Here is a 6,000-nt window from a genome sequence, read left to right as displayed (position 1 = left end):
GTAAATACAAGTTATTCAAAACAAATATCTCTAAAGTGTAACGTCTTGTGATTTCCTATAACTAAAAATTGCAAAGTTTAATCTGAGCCTGTCCTGAATAACAGCGAAGAACATTTATGTTATCATATATTTTCTTCGTTTGATCACGGTTGTGATTCGCATGTTTCTTTTTGTTACGCGACGTGTTATGAATATTTTCATTACACGCGCAAGAGTGCACACAGCTTTAATCGAACCTGCATCTTTCGGAAACGATAACTTTTAATCAGTACAATTACGCGAATACCGTCTAAATCGCAACCGTGATCGCAAAAGTATTTCCTGGACCATATAATTCTTATAAAATGTGCATTCTCCAAAGCGAGCAGCATTGCACTATCTCCGACTCGCAACAATCGAAAGAGTAAAAACAGTGCTTAAATAAAATTTCCACCTTTTAATAATTATTATTATCCAATTAAATAAATAAATAGCAATTAAGTGGCTATCCAATCAATAAACAGAGAGGGAAATTCAGAACCCAAGAAAGGGAATAGGAGTAACTCGCTGAATTACAGAGCGATATCTCTAACGACGATTTGCAGTAGGATTTTGGAACATATACTGTCTTCAAACATTACGAATTATCTCGTAGACAACCACTTATTGACAAGTAGCCACCACTGATTCCAAAAATATCGTTCTTGTAAAACACAACTAGCTCACCGTTTTCACGAAACAATGAGTGCTGTCGACACCGGATATCAAACTGGTTCCATATTTTTAGATTTTCAGAAGGCTTTTGCATCGTTCCTTACAAGAGACTCGTTATCAAACTGCATGCCTACGGAGTATCGTCTCAGCTGTGGGACTGGATGAGTGATTTATTGTCAGAAAGGTCGCTGTTGGTAGTAAAATAGAAGTAACATCTGGCGTTTCTCAGGGACGTACAATAGGGGCTCTGCTGGTCTTGATGTATGTAAACGATTTGGGAGATTATATGAGCAACTCTGTTAGATTGTTTACGGATAATTTGCCATCTACTGTCTTTTAAAGTCATCATATGATCAAAACAAATTGCAAAATGATTCAGAGAAGTATCTGTTTGGTGCGAAAAGTGGCAATTGACTCTAAATTATGAGAAGTGCTATGTCATCCACACGAATACTAAAAGGGATACGCTAAACTTCGGTTACTCGATAAATCATAAAAGTCAGAATGTTGTGAATTCAACTAAATACTTTGGGATTACAATTACGAATAACTTAGATTGGAACGATCACAAAGATAATGTTGTGGGGAAAGCGAACAAAAGACTGCGACTTATTGGCAGAAAACATAGAACATACAGCAGGTCTACTAAAGAGACTTCCTACACTACGCTTGTCCGTCCTCTTCTGAAATATTGCTGCGAGGTATGGGATCCACATTAGATATGATTGCCGGGTCACATCGGAAAAGTTCAAAGTAGGGCAGCTCATATTGTACTATCGCGAAATAGGGGAGAGAATGCCACTGATATTATACATGAAATGGGGCGGGAATCATTAAAAGAAAGGCGATTTTCGTTACGGCGGAGGCTTCTCATGAAATTTCAGTCACCAACTGCACCGTCCGAATGCGAACATATTTTGCTTCCTTCGTCGGAAGAAATGAGATAACTTTCATCAAAAAAGGGAAACTAGAGCTCTCACGGAAAGATTTAAATATTCGTTTTTCCCCATTGCTTTTCGACAGTGCAACGGTAGAGAAATATCTTGAAGGTGGTATGATGAGGCCTTTGCCAGGCACTTGATAGTGAACTGCACAGTAATCATGTTGATATAGATGTAGATATAGTATCGTAAAAGGTCGGTATATGCAGTACGAAACTGGAACAGTGATAGGCAGGAAGCTTGAATAGGAATATTTGCAAGAAAGGCGATGTTGCTGTTTCCCGTTGAATACGCAAAAGCAATATGATTGGAAATACTGATTTGATTACAGTGTACCACCTATTATTCAGTGATCTGCAAAATATGTGTGAAGACATAGGTTTCGGTTCCCGCCTGACGCGTAGCAGCTCCTGCCCTCAACGGTTATGAAAGGCCGTTGCATGTACACGTGCGGCGGCGTCTGAAGGAAGTGTTGGAGATCCGTAAGTAAACTGAGCAGCCCATCACCAGGACGCTGCATAGACGCGAAAACAAGCGTTATCTGTGTGCTGTCAGCCACGCTGTGCAGCGGACCTCGGAACCAGCTGTCAGTGCGGAGGGCAGACTGATGCGGATCTGACTAGCTGGTGGCTGACTGTGTGCTGGAAGCGGCCGGACCGACCCGCTCCTGTGTGGCACCGACACATAGGTACGCTCACCAAAGTGGCACAAGTTTCACACGACGTTTTCACTCCGCCAACGTCATTATTACGTTAACGCGTATATATGCATGCCATTTTCTCGCATGATATCCTGCGAACCATTGACGGAGGTAAACAGCCAGTTTCCATATGCCTAGATTTTCGAAAAGTAAGTGACAGGGTGCGCCACTGCAGAAGTTGCGAGCATACGGAATACGTTCCCAGATACGTGAATGATTCGAAGACTTCTTAAGTAATACATGGTAGTACGTTGTCCTAGACGGTGAGTGTTCATCAGAGACAAGGGTATCGTCAGGAGTGCCCCAGGGAAGTACGATAGTACCACTATTATTCTCTGCAAGCATAAATGATTTGACGGGCTGGCTGATGAGCAATCTGCGGCTGTTTGCTGACGATGCTCTGGCGTACGGAAAGGCGTCGTCATGAGAGAGTGTAGGAGGATACAAGATGAGTTAGACAATATTTTTAGTTAGTGCGATGAATGGCCGCTACCTCTAAATGCAGCAAGAATATAAGTTAGCGCAGATGTGTAGGAGAAACAAATCCGTAATATTCGAATACAGCATTAGTAGTGTGCTGCTCTATTAAATATCTAGACTTAACGTTGCAAAGAAGTGTGAAATGGAACAAGCATGTAAGGACAGTAACAGGGAAGGCGAATGGTCGAGGTCGGTTTATTGGGAGAATTTTAGGAAATTGTGGTTCATCTGTAGACATTGCATATAGGACACTAGTGCGACCCATTGTCGAGTACTACTCGAGTGTTTGGGATCCCCACCAGGTCGAAGCAATCCAGAGACGGGATACTAGATTTGTTACCGGTAGGTTCGAACAACACGCAAGTGTTAGGGAAATGCTTCGGGAACTCAAATTGGAATCCCGAAGGGAAGGCGACCTTCATCTACATCTACATCTACATGGATACTCTGAAAATCACATTTAAGTGCCTGGGAGAGCGTTCATCAAACCACCCTCAGAATTCTCTATTATTCCAATCTCGTATAGCGGGTGGAAAGAATGAACACCTATGTGTTTCCGTACGAGCTCCGATTTCCCTTATTTTATCGTGGTGATCGTTCCTCCCGATGTAGGCAGGTGTCAACAAAATATTTTCGCATTCGGAGGAGAAAGTTGGTGATTGGATTTCCATGAGAAGATTCCGTCACAACGAAAAACGCCCTTCTTTTAATGATGTCCAACCTAAATCCTGTATCATTTCTGTGACACTCTCTCCCATATTTCGCGATAATACAAAATGTACTGCCTTTCTTTGAACTTTTTCGATGCACTCCGTCAGTTCTATATGGTAAGGATCCCACACCGCGCAGCAGTATTCTAAAAGAGGACGGACAAACGTAGTGTAGGCAGTCTCCTTAGTAGGTCTGTTACATTTTCTAAGTGTCCTGCCAATAAAACGCAGTCTTTGGTTAGCCTTCCCCACAACATTTTCTATGTGTTCCTTCCAAATTAAGTTGTTCGTAATTGTAATGCCTACGTATTTAGTTGAATTTACGGCTTTGTGTTAGACTGATTTATCGAGTAACTCTAGAAAATTTAGAGAACGGGCATCTCAAGCTGACTGTAGAACGATTCACCTGCCGCAAACGTACATTTCATTGAAAGACCACGAAGATAAGACTGCCGAGATCAGGGATCATACCGAGGCATGTAGACAGTCGTTTTCCCTGCTGTATTTCCGAGTGGAACAGGAAATAAAACGACTGGTAGCAGCACAGGACACCCTCCGCCACGCACTGTACGATATCTTGCGTAGTATGTATGTAGATGTAGATTTATGAGGCAATAATCACGAACGCAATCACAGTGGATCTAGAAAACATCGATCCTGAGAAAACGGACTCGTGCTTTTCTCTCATGACATCCTGAAAGCCACCGACCAAGACAGATGTCGTTTTTCTTGATTTTCGAAAGATTTTTGACTTAGTACCACATTTTCTCTTATTAACGAAAGCACGGTCGAATGGAATATCAGATAAAATTTTTGACTGGATTGAGGATTTCTCGGTAGGGAGGACGTAATATCTTCTTGGACGGAAGTGTTCGACGTATGTAGAAGTAACTCCAGGTTTGCCCCAGGGAAGTGTGTTGGGCTCCTTCCTGTTCATACTATACATTAGTTGCCATCCATACAATACTAACAGAAACCTCAGTCTTTCCGCAGATTATCTAGTTGTCTATAATGAAGAACTATCTGAAAATAATTTTCACAGATATTTAGTCATAATTTACGAGAGCTTGTTGAAAAATAATGCTTCCGAATTTTTAACGCGAAATTTCTTAAAAAAATTAAAGTAAAACAAAGATTATTAACATTGTACACCTTAATTTTTAATGTTTACGTATTTATATCTCAACATGCTCAACCGGGCGACTAAAACGTTTCTCCCAACAAGAGATCAGTTTGTTGATACTGTCACTGTAGAATGTTGACTTAGTTGATGGAACCACAACGACAACTCTGTTTTCACCACATCGTCACTAGCAAAGTGAAGTCCTCGAAAGGGTTCTTTAAGCTTTGGAACAAGAGAAGTGTCTAAGTCGGGACTGTATGGAGGACGACTGGTGACAGCGAACACAAGTTGTTGGGCTGTTGCAGATGTCGCATTCTCATGCTGAAGGAGAGGGTGCTCGATGTGTGGACGAACTCTTCGAATTCGAAACTCGATTATAACAGCTGTTTCTCACGAACCGACACAGCCACACCACACTCCGCCCTGTTAGACGCTACTTTTCGGAGCCCTCGGGCCTGAGAGGGCTGCAAGTAATAGAGACGAATAATAAATATGTACAATGTTAATAACTTTCTCTTTTTACTTTAAGAGTTTTCACATAAAAAATTCGGAGGCATTTCTTTTCAACACGCATTCGCAAGTAAGATCTTCATGTGTAGCAAAGATTGGCAAGCTGCTTTGAATGATCAGACATGTTAAATTGTGCGCTTCACGAAACTATAAATCTTAGTATCCTATGACCGACGTATCAATAAGTCGCAGTTGGTCAACTCACACACGTACCTGGGTATAACAATGTATAGGAATATGAAGCTGAACGATCACATAGGGCAGGCCAGAGTGGCAGAGTGGTTCTACAGTCTGGAGCCGCGGGACTGCTACGGTCGCACGTTCGAATCCTGCCTCGGGCATGGATGTGTGTGATGTCCTTAGGTTAGTTAGGTTTAAGTAGTTCTAAGTTCTAGGGGACTGATAACCTCAGAAGTTAAGTCCCATAGTGCTCAGAGCCATTTGAACCATTTGATCACGTAGGGTCTGACGCAGGTGAAACACGTGACAGTGTTCGCTTAGTTAGCAGGATTCTAGGGAAATGCAATAAGTCCGGAAAAGAGACTGATTACAAATCTCTCGTGCTACCCATTTCAGAACATTGCTTAAGTATGAGGGAGCTGTACCAAATAAGGTCCGCAGGTGATATTGAGCGTATACAGAGAAGAGCTGCACGAATGGTGACAGGTTTGTTTGACTCACGGAAGAGCACCTTGGAAATGGTGGAAAAATTGTACTGCCAAACTCTTGAAAGAAGAAGCGAACTACCTCTTGGAAGTCTACTAAGAAAGTTTCAAAAACAGGTGTTAAGTGATGAATGCAGGAATATACTAAAAACCCTTACGTGGGGATCGCGAATACAAT

At 41.9% G+C, this 6,000-nt stretch overlaps 1 protein-coding gene across 2 annotated transcripts in view; it reads left to right on the top strand.

The window, feature by feature from the left end:
• Nucleotides 1–2,232: 2,232 nt before the first annotated feature.
• The window catches only part of LOC124619721 (sodium-coupled monocarboxylate transporter 1-like), a 180,450-nt gene continuing 176,682 nt past the window's right edge, over nucleotides 2,233–6,000 (top strand). For both annotated transcript variants that reach the window (XM_047146284.1, XM_047146283.1), the window contains exon 1: nucleotides 2,233–2,322. The gene's annotated coding sequence lies outside the window, so the exon portion shown is untranslated. The remainder of the gene's footprint in view (nucleotides 2,323–6,000) is intronic.

This window comes from Schistocerca americana, chromosome 6, assembly GCF_021461395.2.
Source record: "Schistocerca americana isolate TAMUIC-IGC-003095 chromosome 6, iqSchAmer2.1, whole genome shotgun sequence".
Lineage (NCBI taxonomy): Eukaryota > Metazoa > Arthropoda > Insecta > Orthoptera > Acrididae > Schistocerca > Schistocerca americana.
Note: the sequence above shows the minus strand (reverse complement) of the source record. Positions and strands in the feature narration are given on the sequence as shown.